General features: G+C 40.6%; 1 protein-coding gene and 1 pseudogene across 3 annotated transcripts in view; one reads left to right on the forward strand and one right to left on the reverse strand.

Annotated features, from left to right (window-relative positions):
- DNAJC6 (DnaJ heat shock protein family (Hsp40) member C6) overlaps nucleotides 1-19,013 on the reverse strand; it is a 148,321-nt gene that overhangs the window by 70,934 nt on the left and 58,374 nt on the right. The gene's annotated exons all lie outside the window — the stretch shown is intronic.
- Nucleotides 6,453-6,851, forward strand: LOC123950633 (annotated as a pseudogene).

Below are 19,013 nucleotides of genomic sequence, written 5' to 3' on the forward strand. Positions count from 1 at the left end.
CTCAGCAGGGAGTCTGCCTCTCCCTCTGCCCTTCCCCCAACTCAAGCATGCACGCTCCCTCATTCTCCCTCCTTCTCATTCATTTTATCTGAAATAAATAAAATCTTTAAAAATTTATTTTTAAAAATCTTTAAAAAATAAAGTTAAGTAACTGGTAAACGTCACACATCTAACAAACAACAGCCTAAGAACATGCCTCAGGTCTACCCAGCTCTCAATCCCATGTCCTTTTCCAACCACATTCTTTATTTCCCCTGTTTCATAGAGTACAGGTCTCTGCGCAATCACCAACAGTGCTTGGGTGAGGTCCATCGGAAAGGGAGTCCAGACGACCTTGCCCAGCATAGATCAGGCAGCAGAGATGGTCATGTCCTGGGCCTTCCCAACTATTCCCTCAGCAGCCCCTGTCACTGGGCCCTCCCCAGGGGTGGAAGCCTGAACTGGCCAAGGATGATGAGAGCAGCACAGGGGTGGAGCCATCACTCTCCTCCTCACGTTCGCCTGTCCACACTGGGGGCCACTCCCTCACCGGCCTGAACCCAGGCATTTGGGAATCTGTATTATCTGGCTCTGGAGGAGAACCAGGGAGTTCAAGTTCCAAATACCAGTGTGCCCTGATGCAGACAGCGTATGCTCTCTGGGCAAAGTTTCTTCCTCTGTAAAATGAGGAAGTGGAATTAGCTGCTCCTTCAGGTCCTGTAATACTGGTGACTCTGTAATTCACAGACGCTCTAATGGGAGTGTGCACTTGTCATGTATGCAGTTTACCGCAGGACGAGAGATGGGTGGGACCCTATGAAATTGGATGTGGAGCTGAAGTTTAACTGCCACCATAGGCGGCATTGGTCAAACAAAGACATTCAGGTCTCCATCGTGGCTCCTGTCTTCTATTTCTGCCTAGGAGGCCCTGGTGGGGGCTGTTATGTAACAGATTGGCCAGCTGAGAACTCGTTCTGTCCTCTTCCCTGCACTTGGCCCTAATCTCGAACTGACTGACCACTCCCTTGGTGCCCTTTTTTGTAACCTTTAAACATCTGCATCTTGCCTTCTTAACTGGTGTGAGGTCCTAGAGGTCCCGCCCAGTGGGTCAGACAGACTGCATACACAGCACAGAGCAGGGAGCCGCGGACACAGTGGTATTTCGAGTTCCAGCATTCTGCTAGTAAAAATAAACAAGAACAACATCAGCCAATATTTGAGTGCCTACTGTGTGTCAGGGGTTATTGTAAAAGCTTTACAACCCCAGGAGGTATCTAATATTATCATCTTGCGTTTTGTAGATGTGGACACAGATAAGAGGGGCTCTGTTACTCGCTGAGGTCACACAGTTAATAAAGGCAAAGTGCCGGCCATCTCTCACAACCATTTCTTCAATGAATACATCTTGATCCAGTTCAAAACAACGGGTGTGACTGTGTGCCTTTGGCATCAGACAGACCCAGGTCCAAACTCCAGCTCAGCAATTCACTAGCTATTCCTTTAGAGAAGCACTTGAACCTTTCTGTGCCTCAGTTTCTTCATCTGTAGAATGGGATAATCTCCACCTTGTGGAGTTATTCTGAAAATCAGAGATAAATACCTGTAAAAGAACATAGTGCTGTGCCTGGCCTACTCATCTACTCATATATTTACTGAGTTGCTACTTGGTAAAAGGCTTTGTGCTAGGTGGTAGGAAAACAGAAGAAAGCATGATCCCGCCTCAAGCTGCTCCCAGTCTACTGACCAGGTAAACATAAACAAAAGGAGTATATATCACATGGGAAGGACAGTGTTACACATAAGATATCAGTGGAACATAGAGAAGTGCACCTGAGGGCAAGGAAAGCTGAGTAGAGTCTGTAAGGATGGTGAGGCTAACAAGACCCACCTGGAGAGATGGCAGGAGGTCTCTCAGTGCTGGGTTATTACATTTTATTCATCAATGAAGCAATACCTCTAGGTTATTAACCTTGGCCCTATTCTCATATTTCACATTCCATCTTCAGAAAATACTATCTGTGCTACTTCAAATTTTATCCAGAATCCAAAATGTGTGTAGAACTCTTACTTATCTAAAACAGAGTGGAGGGTCATGGGGGGAAACATCTATAGATAATGACCACACACACACACACACACACACACACACACACACACACACACACACTCATATTTGCCAAGTGAAAAGATAAACTCAAAACTACTTATGCACTCTAGGGAGCAGGGACAGAGCTGAAGTTCTTTGAATACAACCTGTCTGATAGATTTGAATTTGGAACTGTGTAAATCTATAATTTCAAACATCCATTTAAAAGCAACCCCTAAAAAGTGAGAGCACTAGGTTTCAAACTGATGATATAACCACACAGAGAGAAACTACCTCAAGTGACTTTAGGACACAAAGTAACTCTCCTAAAGTGAAATATATCCAGACCAAAACACAAAACAAAAAAACCAAACAACCAAAAAATGTCATAACCTTAAACTAGTTTGGTGGTAGTGTTGGTATTGTTATTCTGCGACAGTGTACTACAGCAAAAGGCAAATAAGTCATTATATTGGTATAATTGAGGACTGGGAATTTTGGAATGGGAGAAAAGAGATACAGATGTAAGAGATACCAAAGTGAAAGACTGATGGAATTAAGTAAAAATCCCACATTCCTGAAGTTGAGTTGGAAGTATCATAATGAATCCACAATGTAATTTATCTTTTAATGTGTTTCTAACTCTGTCCACTGAACAGGGCTAGACACAAAGACCAACTCAGCAGCAGTGAGCGTAGTCCCGAAACATTGTTTCCCTCTAAAAAGAACTAGGGACCTTTGAAAAATGTCTGATTAGAGACTGGAACAGAAAACGTACACAATGAGCCTGATATGTGATATCAGAAAGAAAAGAAAGAGTCAATGACCATTGCAATATGTCAAAAAGACTCAGACACCAAAGGAAGAGGGGGCTCTGGCCAAGGATGGGTCCATTTGAGTAAGAATAACAACTGCACTAGATTGAAACAAATATATGTTTACAAACATGAGTTCATAACAATAAGATAAAGAGGGAAATAGGGAGAGAAACTTCACATTAATCACCCTTGGAGAAGGCTAAGGAACCAGCTCTTCATTTTTGAAAAATAAATAAAAGGAAAGAAATGAGCCTTTCCCATCTTTGCTATATGAACTGTATTTCAGGGTAACCAAATATCTGATGAGGGGGAGTATTTATTTCATAGAAGTATTCCAGCTAACAGAGAAATGATAAAATTTACCTTTCATGACTCCTAATAAAATAATGGAACTAGACAGTGATCAGAAAAACAGAAACAACCATGTATGATGTACCCCCAGTGGAAATACAGAATGTATGAGACAGTCTAGCAAGGATCTAATCTGAATCTCAATCTGATCAAGACTTTAGATCTAACTACCAGGGAACACAGAGGACAGAGGAATAAGGTGTGTACCACAGGGATGCAGCCAGCCAGCAAAACCCAGCTGTGGGGAAAAATCTACAGTGCAGACAACCCGATTTTTTCAACAAAGATATTACAAGGGTACAAAAAAAGAGATGGACAGGAAGTTTCAGAAGATAAAGAAAATTAAGATGCAAACCAACTTCAGCACATGAACATTATTCGGATCCTTGTTCTAACAGACTGCAAAAGGGAAAAAATAAAACTAATTTAAAAGAATTGGGAGATTTTGTACGCAATGGGTAGTTGATGATATTATGGAATTACTATTAATATTCTAGATGGAAGGAGGATATGGTGATAATGTTTTTAAAGGAAGACCTTGTATTTTGGAGACCTATTGACATATTAAAAGATGAAATGATATTACGGCTGGGATTTGTATCACAATAATCCAGAGGGGCAGGTAGAGGTACAAAAGAAATGAGATTGATCCCCAGTTGAAAACTGTTGAAGCTAAGCGATAGGGACACATGTTTCTGCTTTCTACTCGTGTTGTTTCCCCTTCCTACTCTCATATATATTTAAAATTAGAAAGGTTTATGTATTTACGTATTATACACACTATATGCCATAATTATAATGCAATATTCTATATACACACATACATATAGATAAAATCCACCTCTCCTCACTAACCTCTGGCCACCAACCAGAGATATAAGTCACCATCATTTCTCACCTAAATTATCAGCAGCCGCCTCTTAACTGGTGTCTCTGCCTTTACCCTGCCTCCCTGCAGTCTGTTACATTAAGAGCAATGAAAGTGTTCTAAGAAATAAGGCAAATTATCATGTTGCTTAAAATCTTCCATTGGTTTCCCACCCCACTTAGAGTAAAAACCAAAACTCTTGAGATGGTCTACAAGGCTCTGTAGGAGTCAAGTTCTTTATATGTCTCTGGCTTTTTCTCTCCAACCTCTCCCTCCTTGTCTTTTCTGCAGCTGCACTGTGCCTCTAGTCAGCATGTTGCTAGCTCTCTCGGGGCCCTGGCACTTGCCTTCCCACTCTTCCCCCAGATATGCGCATGGCTTGCTTCCTCACTTCCTACAGGTCTCTACTTAATTGTTCCTTTTTCGGAGAGGCTTTCCAAATCACCCTATATAAAAAGCAGCACCCCCAGGCTCTCTATTCTAGTTTATTTTTCTTCATGGTATATTTTTATCTTTTTTTTTTTTTTTTCTTGTCTGCACTTACCAGAAAAGGAGCTGCATAAAAGGATAGACACAGTTTTGTTTTGGGCACTGTTATTTCCGAAAGTGTCTGGCTCCAAAAACATTGTGAATTTTGTTTTTAAATTTTGAACTATAAACTAGTCAGCAATACTTCAGAGTGTTGAGCTAAGGATGGCGGGGTAGATATGATACACACTATGGAATGTTTGTATGCCCCTTTAAGACACTTGAATTCTGTCTTGCAGGTGATAGGAAGCCTCAAATTATATATAACAGGCCTTCAAATTTTAGTGATAGTCATTCTTATCACCTTTGCTATTATCTTAAAGGAAACATATGCGTTTTGGTGTTTATATGGTATATATATTAAAGGTCTATCACCTTCTAAAAGAGCTGAACCATTGTACTTCTGGCTAGCCACTTAAGACATATGTTTCCTCCTGGATTAGAATACAATGTCCCTGCATAAGGAGATATGGACACACACAAATAAGGCAATCATTCATGCATAAGGTTCTTTGAATAAAAAAGCCCCGACCAGGGGCATTAGAAGCTTGGGGTAGGAATGGTTATTTGGAAAGGATCTGTTCAAGAATCAACATATCTCTTTTGTTGACTGACCACAAAAACCCAAAACATTTATTGCAAAAATGGGTGAATACAAAGAGATCTGAGAGGCACCCTGTCTCCTCCCCCTGTTCGTCTAGATAAATACTAAATCCATCACAACTTCTACAAACCCACAGCTAGCTAATGCCTTAGTTCAGGCCGCTTCCCTCTGCAGCCTAAGTGTCCTACTAAGCAGTCTCCCTACAGCCAGCCTGGAGCCCCTACAGTCCTCTCCAGAAAGATGTCATTAAAATACACACTTAACCTTATCAAGCCCTTGGTAGAAACTTGCAGGGACTCCAGTTAACAGGGTCTACTGTTAGGCTACTTCTAACGTGGTAAAAGTAAAGAGACTTCTAAAAGGCTCACACAATCTGGGCGCAGCTTACCTCCTGTGTTCCTCCCTAGTTTGCCAACTCCCTGCTCCAGCCCCAAAAAACAGCCATAGCCCACCCTCTGGTTTCCTCCTGAACTGTGTACATGCTTTTCTAGGCTTCCTGTGCTGCTGAAGAGTATCTTTGCCGTCTTCTCTCCAGCAACAATTCTGCATATGTTACATTTTGTGTTTTATCCCAAGAAAAGGGATGCTAAGAGACATCACATGATTTACCACCTTGCCAGAGGCTGTCAGGCTTTAGGGGGTTTGTAGTCTATGTTCTTCTAGTTCTTTGTCAAACACAGTTACATCTTACGCTCAGAATCTTCACGTCTGCCTAGAAAATTCTGCAAGTATAATCTCATCTGGGAGTCTTCTTTTTCTTTTGATACAGTTTTTTTTAATGAAATTCTTTAATTTTTTTCTAATTTTTTATTACGTTATGTTAGTCACCATACAGTACTTCATTAACTTTTGATGTAGGGTTCCATGATTCCTTGTTTGTGTATAACACCCAGTGTGCCATGCAATACATGCCCACCTTAGTACCCATCACTGGGCCCGCCCATCCCCCAACCCCCACTCCGCACTGAATGGCCCTCTCTCTCAAAGCAGGGATAAATTAACCTAACGACAAAATTGCCATCCTTTTCTCAATGGTCTAGTTCAAGAAATTCAAAATATATCTTTGAAGGGATTTCTTACAATAAGTGAATCAGATATGGACATGGCTATAGCCTTGGTTACTTTGTGAAATAGTTTAGTTCTATTCATATTTATGCTTCTTCTAAAAAAGTCACGCAGTTTTCTTTTCTTCCTCACAGCCATCTCCTACTCAGCATCATGGCCTCCCTCAGACCTCTGGTGGAGCCCAAGATCATTCAAAAAAGGAGCAAGAAGTTCACCTGGCACCATTCTGGCTGATATTAACCACAACTGGGGGAAACCCAGGCACATCGACACTAGGGTGCACAGAAGATTCAAGGGCCAGATCTTGATGCCCAACACTGGTTATCAGAGCAGCAAGATAACAAATCACCCGCTGCCCAGTGGCATCTGTAAGTTCCCAGTCCACGATGTCGAAGATCTTCAAGTACTGCTGATGTGCAACAAATCTCACTGTGCAGAGATCGCTCACAATGTCTCCTCCAAGAACCACAGAGCCATTGTGGAAAGAGCAGCCAGCTGGCCATCAGAGTCACCAATCCTAATGCCAGGCTGTGCAGTGAAGAAAATGAATAGACAGACAGCTTATGTGCACATTGTATTTGTGTTAATAAAACCATGAAACTACCAAAAAAAATAAATAAAATAACAAAATGAAAAAGGTCATGCAGACAATTGACAAACCCTTAATAAGTGATTTTCCAGGCTCTTGCCTTTAATATGATATTATAAAATACAAGGCAATATTAAAGATCAAAGTTTGGGGACGCCTGGGTGGCTCAGTGGGTTAAGCCACTGCCTTTGGCTCAGGTCATGATCTCGGGGTCCTGGGATCGAGTCCCGCATCGGGCTCTCTGCTCAGCAGGGAGCCTGCTTCCCTCTCTCTCTCTCTCTCTCTCTGCCTGCCTCTCTATCTACTTGTGATCTCTGTCAAATAAATAAATTAAAAAAAAAAAAAAGATCAAAGCTTGGGAAAAATCAGATAGTCTGAAGGAATTAAGGACTCAGGGACATTACAGAAAGTGTTATTAAGGTTAGTACAGAAAAATTTGCAGCTATTTCCTTAAAACATTTGAAACAATATTCAAGGAAGAAAAAAAACCCTTAAGCCATTGTCCTAAAGGTGGCACTGCTTCTTTTATTTTTTTTCTTTAAAGATTTTAAAGCTACTAGAAGTTGTACCTCTGAGTACAACATCTGGGTTGTAATCCTGATTCTATCACTTGTTAGCTATGTTACAACTTTGGGCAAGACACTTACCCCTTTGAGCCTCACTCTCCTCAGCCACAAAATGAAGATAATCATACTCAGCTCACAAAGCAGTTGTAAAAATAAAGTAAAATGATTTCCAAGGAAGCCCTTCATAAACTAAAAATAAGGCACTGATGGTTTGTACTTGTGGCCAACGCCAAAGAGCAATGTGATTAGAAGATAGAGCTCTTCCCAGAACTTCAGTTCTCCACCTAAGAGTCCATTTATTTCATAAAGCTGTTATTTTGATTGTCATTGGAAGTACATCAAAGGGATTTCTGCTGAGCCTGGGCAAATAATAAGTCCAGAATGTACTATCAAATTCCCACAATTAATTATAGGCCTTGTAATCTTTGTGCTTCCTTTTTTTTTTTTTTAAGATCCTTTTGGTATTTTACAACCTTACTATGAAAAGCTGAATTAACATTAGATTAAGAGATGAAGTGCCCAAACTAGGACTATGTGCAAATCTGCTACCAATTGGTGGACTATTGCCAGTAGATGCACATCTGTGAGGCTCCAGTCGCTGTAAATAAAAAGAATCTGCCATTGTTTTCAGAGCAGCTCAGCACCTCTACCAACAGAACACCCTTTGAGTACCCTCCACTTCTCTATAAATTCCAGGTTTGAGACACTGGTGTAATCAGGTTTTCAACCCTTTACGTGCTTAAATGGATTTTAAGAGGAAAGAAGATATAAACATCTTTAGACACTACTGCTAATTTCAAAGCATCACTGTTTTCTATCTTCAAAGGCCCTGGAAGATTTCTAAAGAATTCAGAAAGGCACATTGCTCACATACCCACTTCCAAAGTGAGTTTAATGACACAAAAGAGAACAACACTTCATCAAGGAAGTTGTTGATCACTCTTCCAAAGATACCTAAGTAGAATTTGACCAGCATGATGGCATTTATCCCAACATCACTGAGGTCTGCCCCAAAACAGCCATTGATTCTCCACTAGGGGCGGGGGTACCCTGACAATGAGCTTCTATCTCCCCTTCCGTAACAAACAAGCTCTAAAATATATAAGGCTCGAACATGATCTTGGTTTATTTCTAGCCTCTTTTCCAATTTTCCCCATCCAGGGCATTCATTTTTGCTTTTCCTTTGTCAGGAGCCCCTTCCTGGCTCTCTGCATGATTGATTCCTTCTCCTTGGTCCTCCCAGACCAACGTGGGTCAAATCCCAGCTCTACCATAGGTAATAAATCCTATAATCTCTGCACCTCAGTTACCTCACACAGAAGAAAATATCCCAACAAGCACTGCTGACAGCAAGATGGATCACTGGAACAAGAGCCTTTGCCAATTTGGTCACCAATTTTTTTTTTTTCCTTTTCTGAGTTCAGACTCAGCAAACACGATGTAAGACCCATCACTTCAACTTGGGGCTCATAACCTACTTAAAACAACACTTCCTGCTCAGATTATAATTAGAAGTATCTAATGATTATGAAGAACATAAGAGGGCTTTATGAAGTGTTAATGAGCAACTCTGCTTTGCCTGGCATCAAAGTGGAGAGGGCAATGACCTTGGGCCACCAGCACACCATGATAGGTAGCAGTTTTACTGCATATTTGCCATGTGACCTTGGGGAAGTTACTTCATCTCTCTGAAAATGTGATCTATAAATTGGGGATTAATAAAAGTACATGCCTCCCAAAATACCTTTGAGAACCAAGTAAGATAATGTATGTTAAGCATGTTAAGTTCAAATAATCACAGCTATTTCTACCATTGTGACTTGCTCGCCAAAGACTGAGTTTCAGTCTTTCATGAAATCCTGAGAATTTCTCTTAACTCCCCTGGGAGTGGGAGGGGGTCCTGCTTTGCCATCTTTCCTAGAAATGGAACATTATAAGCCTGGGAGGCTAGTAACTATAGAGCATCAACCTGGGGCTTGTTTTCCTGGAGCTGGAACATGACGAAGGCTGTGACAGACATGGCTATTTGTTAAACAATATTCACTTCCCCCTCCTCCTTCCTTAGTAATATGTTTTAGCAGATCATGGGGCCTCCCCAAATAAGACTACATTTCCCATGCTTCACTTCAGCAAGATGCAACCATGTGATTAAGTTTCAACCAACAGGAGGTGAGTGGAAGTGAGAATATAACTTCCAGGGTATTTCTTAGAGGGAAGAAGTATGCTGGAAAACAAATGTGTTGGTTGCCATCTTGGATAAGGAGTAAGAAAGTAATCCTAGGGAACATGAAGCAACAAGAGAGAAGAGCCTGGGACTGTCCTTATTTCAGAGTTCCCATTCCAGATCAGGCTTTTACAAGAGCAAGAAATAAGTTTCCATCAGTTCAAGCCATAGTTATGATGGCCTTTATTACAAGCAGCCAAACTATAGCTTCACAAATATTGTAGAGTTAGAAGAAAGGCAGAATGTAGTGGAGGGTTACGACATGTCCCTGGAACAACATACATGCATGATATTTTCACAATAAGCATTTTTGCCAGAGACTTCTTTGCCCTGAACATTTTTGCTGCAAACATTTCTCAGTGGCAAAGATGTTTACCGCAAAAGTAACCCACATAGTAGGTTCTCATAATAACTTGCAGAATTAATCCTGAGAGTTCTAGACAATCAACCGAAATTTGGAATATCGAGGTCAGCTCCAGAAACAAGAGGACAGTGGTCAGCTGGAGAGTGTCCACAGGACAATGAGTAGGGCAATGAAAGGTCAGAAAAACCCATCTCAGGAGGAAAGACTGTAAGATTGAGAAGGAGAAAGGTAAGCCAGAGCAACAGAATTAGATTTCAAGTAACTCAAGTGTAGTAAGTTGAACAGGGCTCCTCTCTTTGCACTCTATAGTTTCCTCATCTGTAACAGATAACACCAGAAAATCATTAAAATCCCTTCTAGGTATATCACAAGGGGTCTACAGATTCAGAGGAATTTATGTTGCACCACAGGACAGAACTACAACCCACCTGGATATAGCACTGTGACAGTGAAGGACAGATTTCCACTGAACATCAGAGACAACGTCCTAGCAATGTTTCCTGTTCAGCACTAGAATGGCTGCCATCCAAAGTCCAAAATTATGTGACTAGAAGGGTTCGATCTGAGACTAGACAGGTTTCTAGAGGAAGTGCTGAGTTGGAGGAGGACCATGAAGTTCAAACAGACTCAGCCCCTTCTTACAGACTGGTCGGCAAACTGGGCTTTATTGTAGACAGTCCTGGATTTCAAGCCATTTCTGACACTTACTTGGATACATGATCCTGGACAAGTTATTCACCTTTTTTTTGAGTCTGTTTCCTCATTTTAGAAATAGGTCTAGCAAGACATAAAGTATATTGTATTAAAAGAGATAATGCATGGCAAGCATATGGCACAGTGTTAGGCCATAGCTATTGATCGCAGTCATCATTAACATCGCATGAGTTTTAGAAATGGAGGAAGAATGGGGCACCTGGATGGCTCAGTGGGTTGAGCCTCTGCCTTTGGTTCAGGTCGTGATCTCAGGGTCCTGGGATTGAGCTCCGCATTGGGCTCTCTGCACAGCAGGGAGCCTGCTTCCTCCTCTCTCTGCCTGCTTCTCTGCCTACTTGTGATTTCTCTCTTTAAAAAAAAAAAAAAAGAGGGGCGCCTGGGTGGCTCAGTGGGTTAAAGCCTCTGCCTTCCGCTCAGGTCATGATCCCAGAGTCCTGGGATGGAGCCCCACATCGGGCTCTCTGCTCCGTGGGGAGCCTGCTTCCTCCTCTCTCTCTGCCTGCCTGTCTGCCTAGTTGTGATTTCTCTCTGTTAAATAAATAAAATATTTTTTAAAAAATAAAATAAAATAAAAAGAAAGAAAGAAAGAAATGGAGGAGGAAAAGAAAAAGATGTGAGCAGCTGGGAAGATGGGAGTTAGTCATCCTGATGGAAGCACCAGTAGGTAGAGGCTAGAATTTATGGCCTGGGCACATAGTTCCATGGTGAAAATTCACCAGCGCTTGCTACCTCTATGCTGTGATACGCAAGCATGATCAACAGCAATGCAGAGAGTAGAAGAGGAAGGGAAGCTGGTAGTTGGAGGCTCACCAGAACCTGAGAAAGGACTCTTACCCAGACCTCACCCACCCATCCAATATTTATTGGTTATGCAAGCAATTATAACATGGTAAAAGTGTCACAAGGACTTAAACACAAAATATGATCAAGGCACAGAGGAGAACCATCTGACCCAGATTTAGAGGGCCAGATAAGGGTTTCCACAGAAAATGATAGCTAACTCAAGACAGACGTTACTGAGAAAAGGTGTTGGGGACAAAAAAATAGAAAGAGCAGATGATATATGTTCAAAGGAGGGTAGAGAATCATAAAACCTTTCCCACTCCTCCTCTAAAATTCCCATATTCTGCTAATTGTTCTACTCTAAGGTTCTACAATTATGGCTTCAGATGAAAAAACAAAATGAGATAAATGTCCTGCCCATGTGACTTCATTACATTTCTAAAAGAATAGTGGTGGGTGGGCATGAAGTGGTTGTAAAAGGGCAGCAGGAGGGCTCCCCGTGCTACTGTAGGAACTGTGGTATTAAACTCATGAATCCGCACAGCTGATAAATAGCACAGGACATACACACACACATACATGACCCAGGGAAATATGAGGTGGGATGTATCCATGTCAGTATCTCAGCTATGATATCACACTACAGTTTTAGAGAATATTGTCACTGCGAGAAAGGGGCAACATTTACGAGGATCTCATTGTACTGCTTCTTACAACTGCATGTGAATCTATAATTATTCCCATTACAAATTACAGTTATAAAAGTAACAACAAAAAAGAATATAGTTATAAAAAATTGTAGTTAGGAAATTTATTATTGAAGCTTTAGCAAAACATCTAAAAAATAAAATGTTGGAATTACTGGCACCCTCTAACCCAAAAAACTTTTGTAATATTTTGATCTAGTTCTTTCATTTTTAGACTAGTATATGCTATTACAATGATTTTTCTCTCTATATATATAAATATGTCCATGTTTATATAGTTTAATTTAGCATAGTTTATTCCTTATTTATTCCACAAATTTTCTATTTCAAAGATTATAGCAAATGCCATTACAGTAAAAAATTCCTCAACATTTATTTTTGGATGGCTACTTAGTAATACCATATATGCATATCATAATTATCTGAAACCAATTCCCTTATTTGGAACATTTTTGGCTGCTTTAAAATTTCTCCTATTAGAGCACCTGGGTGGCTCAGTGGGTTAAGTGGCTGTCTTCGGCTCAGATCATGATCTCGGGGTCCTGGGATTGAATTCTGCATCAGGCTCCCTGATCAGCTGGGGGTCTGCTTCTCCCTCTCCCTCTGTCTGCTGCTCCCGTGCTTGTGTTCTCTCTCTCTCTCTCTGTGTCAAATAAATAAATAAGATCTTTAAAAATAAATAAATAAAATAAAATTTCTCCTATCATAAGTAATTCTACAATAAATTAAATCTAACTGGTTGCCAACTTTACTGAAATGAAAAAGAAAAAGTTCCTAGGTACTAAAATGTTAGAATTATCAAGCATTTTAGAAATCTTCTGCCCAGGGGCGCCTGGGTGGCTCAGTGGGTTAAAGCCCCTGCCTTCAGTTCAGGTCATGATCCCAAGGTCCGGGGATCGAGCCCCGCATGGGGCTCTCTGCTCAGCAGGGAGTCTGTTTCCTCCTCTCTCTCTGCCTGCCTCTCTGCCTACTTGTGATCTCTGTCTGTCAAATAAATAAATAAAATCTTAAAGGAAAAAAAAAAAGAAAAAAGAAATCATCTGCCCAAAAAAAATCCCCCTAAAACAAATACTCACACATAAATCATTTTATAGTTATGAAAACTATTTGCCTATTCTTACTTTAGGAAGTACGGACAAGGTACAATTTCAAAAGCTGTTAAAAATAAAAAAAAGCATGAGCCACTAACCTTGCTCTAAGTCATTTTTAACCTTGTAGAATCAAGTAGGAAAAGCATGAATGAAAAAATTATGGAGGAAAAAGGTTTTTTAGACTTTGGTATATGCCAGACATGGTTCATATTCCCATTCTCTATGACACCGGGGAAGCAGTTTAACCAGTTTAAGTTTTATCTCTTCATCCACAAGCATACCTTCCTCCTAGCAAGCCCCAATAAATATTTGCTGTCTGAATGAGTGACCGGTTGCTGGCACATTTGGTACTCAGATGCTCACGGCTACTCAAACGTCCAATGCTCCTCCTTGTTCTTAACTCCTCCTTAGAATGTCCTCCCTTATCCTCCTCCACCTGAGGACATCCTCCCTACACATCAGAGCTGGCACCAGCATCCCTCTTCAGAGAAGTCATTGTCAATCTGTTCACTCACTTCTTGCTCCTCACTCTAAGGATAGCTACATGGATGTCTGTCTGTACTTACATTAAAGGAACAACTTGAGGGTCAGTTCTGTTCCCATTTCATCCCTGAGGAGGGCTTCGCCAACTGTGTCAACTGTGTTGACATGACTAAACAGGTTTCTCCCTCCACTCTGACTAAAACTATTGGATGAGAGGTACACACTCTTAAGCCAACTGGAAGTTCTCCTCTTAGAATTTAGAGTTTGGGATTTAGAGACAGATGATCCATGGAGACTGGTCGCTTGAACGAGTGACATGTAAATTTGTCACATTTGGGGAAGCCATGCACACAAAGAAGACAGGAAAGCTGGTCTACAGAGAGAGAATGAAGGATACAGCAAATGGACAGGAGAGGATAAAACAAGAACCATGCAACACAAGAAAGAGGGAAGCGCTCAGAAGGCTCTCAGCTCTGGTTTTCCAGGCCCAAATGAAGCTGAGCTCCACTCCCTAGCCCTGGGACCCAGAAGCTGCCCTGTGATTTTGCAACTCCCTTCCTTTGGTTTTCAATTAAAATGTTTTGAAATAAGCTTTCATTACTCACAACCAAAGATAATTTACTAAGACATGGATAAGAATGCCAATGCTTTTTCTTCCATCCTTTTCTCATTCTATTTCTTCCTCTGAAATATTCTTACCCCTTAATCTAAAATTTTAAAATCCTATCCATTCTTCAGACTGATCCTAAATACAACCTAACCAAAGAGACGGTCTCTGCCCTCTCTGAATCCCCTCTTAGAACATTGTTTCTGTGCTGGATGCATGTACATTAGAATTATTCATGTACTTGCCCCATACCCCATTTAAATCACTTCCTCTCTCCAGGCTTCAGTTTCCTTGCTCTTAAAAATGAGTGAACTGTTTGAGACTGGTGATTGTCAAAGAAGATTCTCCACTGTCCCATGTTTGGCAGTTATGAGAGAGAGGTGAGTGTCCCGAGAAAGCATATCCCAGCCTCCCAACCTTACTTTAACAAGAACTGCTCAGTTTTCATGTGATTCATATACTGGAGTCTAGGTAAGGCTTTATTGAGAAAAGGAATCCAGTACTAATCAAGTTTGAAAATCCTAAACTACATAATCCATAAGCTCCAGGATTCCTGTAGTAGTAGTGAAATAAAAATAATAAAACCAACCAAAATTTGTTGAACTAGATACTATTCTAAATACTCAGCTTGTCAACATTTTAATCATAACAACCATATGAGCTAGACTATTTTTAACCACATCCTAAAATGAGGACCTACATCACATACATCACAAATGGCAGAGACAGGAACTGAGGAAACACAGATCAGATCTGAGTCTTTAACCATAATACTGTCTTCTAAGCTCCTTGAGGGCACTTACTGAAGCTCTTGTTTTTCTTTTTATCTAGGAGCACAGTACTTAGGCTAAGAGTCACTTTTAATGGTGTCTGCTGAATGAAAAATTACTGAAAAGGAAGTCTATTTGGATTCTGAGAAAACGGAAACAGGAACTTGAATTCTCTAGGACTTCAGCCCTAGGCAAACTTTTTCATAGCTTACACAATCTCTCTGAAAAGCAAAGACCCTCCTGCAGTCAGGAAGAATCCCTTTTAGATATAGTTTAATTGGTAATACTGACCAGGACCTCATGGTCCATGGACACATACTTTAACAAGTTTGCCATGTTCAACTCATAATCAATATATTCATTCCTTTTGTATAAGGGTTTCTCAGCCTTTGCACTTCTGACATTTTGAGCCAGACAATTCTTTGTTGTGGGGGCTGTCCTGTGCATTATAGGATATTTAGTAGCACCCTGGCCTCTACCCACTAGATGTCAACAACAACCCATCACCCACCCTTGAGAGTGCAACAACTAAAATTGTCTCCAGACATTGTCAAATGTCCCATGGGTAGGGGGTAGAAAGTAAGGAACCACTGCTTCACGTGAATTAGCTTTTGTGGAAACACTGGGGAGAAAAGAAAAAAAAAAGAAAAGGGAAAGGGAGAAATGAAAAAGGGAAGGGAAGGGAAGGGAAGGGAGAAGGAAAAAGAAAGAAAAGAAGGATGGAAGGAAGGAAAAAATAAGCAATGCCTAGTTATACTTAGAATATAAATGGTATTTTCCTTTCATCCTTAGGAAGTTCCTCATTTCATCCTCCACCTTCAAAATTCTCCTTAAATTGGGCTGTTCTGAGCACCTGATTATGTGACTGCCTCAACTAAGAGTGGTAATAATAGATATCCCACACATTTATTTATGAGGGCTATATGAGGACTATACGGTGACCACAAATTGCCTTAAAGCTTAGGTGGAACTAGAGGGTATTACGCTGAGTGAAATAAGTCAACCAAAGAAAGACAATTCTCATATAATCTCTCTGATATAAGGAATTTGAGAGTCAGGGCGGGGGGTTGTTGGGGATAGGGAAGGAAGAAAATGAAACAAGATGGGACTGGGAGGGAGACAAACCATAAGAGACTTTTAATCTCACGAAACAAAGTGAAGGTTGCTGGGGTGGGGGTGGCTGGGTGATGGACATTGGGGAGGGTATGTGCTATGGTGAGTGCTGTGAAACATGTAAGCCTAATGATTCACAGGCCTGTACCCCTGGGGCAAATAATACATTATATGTTAATAAAAAATTTTTTAAAAGCTTATGAATAATCCCAGCATGAATATAATGGAAAAATGATCAGAACCTTATAAAATGAAGAGAGAAACATGATCCACCTTAAAGAAACCTCCGGATAATAAAATATTGCCAACATGGCCTTACTTCATGTCAACCTCTTAATACAGCCAACAGTTATCAAGTATCTACTATAGGGCAGAGAATGCACTAGGTTCTTTTCTGTACCTTACCCTATTTGATTTTCCTAACAATCTGATAAGAAAGATATATCTGTTTTGCAGAGGGGCTCAGAGGAGTAGAATGCCTTGCCCAAGTTCACAAAGTTAGACAGTGATGTCAAAACGAATCTGAACAGCCACTGGCTCCAACTCTAGTGTACTTCCCACTTCTGTACTGTGGTATTTCACAAGAAAACCAGTGGCCCCAATCGACAAAGAACAAACAAGGTAACGCAACTGTTTCATTCATACTTTATGCAGAGATAAGAGACAAAGGGGTATATTTCAATATGTTAACAACAGTCATATACAAAAGAAAGTTTCTCAGGTTTTTTTTGTACTTTTCTGCACTTTCTAAATTGTTTTTGCCCTAAATATGTATTACTTATGTAATAAAAAGTAATTAAAACTCATTTCCGGGGTGCATAGTGGCTCAGTCGAGTTAAGTGTCTGCCTTTGGCTAGGGTCATGATCGTGGGGTCCTGGGATTGAGCCCTGCATCCAGCTCCCTGCTCATCAGGGAGCCTGCTTCTCCCTCTCCTGCTCCCCACTGCTTGTGCTCTCTCTGTCAAGTGAATAAACAAAAAAAAATTTTTTTAAAGATTTTATTTATTTATTTGACAGACAGAGATTTCAAGTAGGCAGAGAGGCAGGCAGAGAGAGAGAGAGAGGAGGAAGCAGGCTCCCTGCTGAGCAGAGAACCCGATGCGGGACTCGATCCCAGGATCCTTGGATCATGACCTGAGCCAAAGGCAGGGGCTTTAACCCACTGAGCCACCCAGGCGCCCCGAATAAACAAAATTTAAAAAAAAAAATCATTTCCAGGGTGCCTGGGTGGCTCAGCCAGCTAAGCATCTGCCCTGGGCTCGTGTCACGATCCCAGGATCCTGGGATCAAGCACCAAGGCAGACTCCTCCTCAATAAGGAGTTTGCTTCTCCCTCTCCCTCTAGCCCTTCTCCCTGTTCATGCTCTCTCCCTCTCTCTTTATCTCAAATAAATAAATAAAATCTTTAAAAAAAAAAAAAATTTCCACATACAAAATTAACTCATGGAAGTACCAAAATGTAATGCTAGTTTCAAGTGAACCATTATCACTATTTCTCACTTATAAGGCTGCCAAAAATTAAGAACTTTGATAACAACACTCAGCTTTAACAAGGGTCTGGGAAAACAAGTAGACACATATACTGTTAGCAGAAATATAAGTTGGAACGAGGCTCTTTAGACAGCGATCTGGCAAGATCTATCATAATGTGATGTGAGTGTGCTCTTTCTCCTAGCAATTTCACTTCTAAGAATTTATCCGATGGGTGTATCACACATACAATACATAAATATATACTCAAAGATATTTGCTGCTTATCAATAGAAAAATTGGGACAGTGGAATTCAAGGCAGTCACTAGAGAAAATGAGGTACATCACTAGGTAAAAATGTATAAAGTTATCCCAGACATAGTGTTAAGTAAAAATCAAGTTCTGTAATAGCATGTATAGAATGATCCCAGGATATACAGGTATTTATTAAATATGAATGTGTATGTATACATGTGTTGATATGCAGGAATCTGCATGCGTCTATGTGGTTGTGGAGAAGCTTGTAAATGCATAGAAAATTCTAGAAGTACATATAAAAAAACAATATTATTTATATCTGGGGAGGAAGGAAATGAACTTTTATTTTCATTTTTATGTCACTTACAAAATTGTTTTATACTTTCTCTTCATAAATATGCATCCTGCTACAAACAAAAACAGGGTTCTTGTTTTGGTTTGGTTTTGCTTTTTAAGAGACAAGAAGCCGAGCTCTCAGACAATGGCTTGAAAACAAAGCAACATATGAAATAGAACTGTCTTCTGTTACAACGGCAAATGCTCACAAAACAAGACAGTGTGTGAAAGCCTCCAAGGCTCCATGTGCCAATGAGGCATAATGGAGACAGTTCTCTCCTGGCACACTGAGAGACAAAGCCAGGCTCCCTACCATGTTAGGCAATTTAGTGGCTGGATTTTAAGGCCAATAATTAAAGCAAAATGCTGCTATACATTTCAAGGCAACATAAGCCAATTTCCTTAGCAGTTAAAACCCAGTTTTTACTGTTCTAACCCTCCAGCTTGTCTCCTTCTAGAGTAGCTTTATACATCTTGGCCACAGGGTGCCCAAGACCTCAACTCTCCTCCTCTGCAAATGTGTCATTTTTCAGGATGTTAGAAGATCTGGAGTCACCGATTTCACTGGGACATTCTAAAAACTAAGTATGAGAGGGTATAGAAAAGCACGTTGCCCAAACCAAGATGCTATGAGACTAT

The sequence above is a fragment of the Meles meles genome, chromosome 1 (genome assembly GCF_922984935.1).
Source record: "Meles meles chromosome 1, mMelMel3.1 paternal haplotype, whole genome shotgun sequence".
Lineage (NCBI taxonomy): Eukaryota > Metazoa > Chordata > Mammalia > Carnivora > Mustelidae > Meles > Meles meles.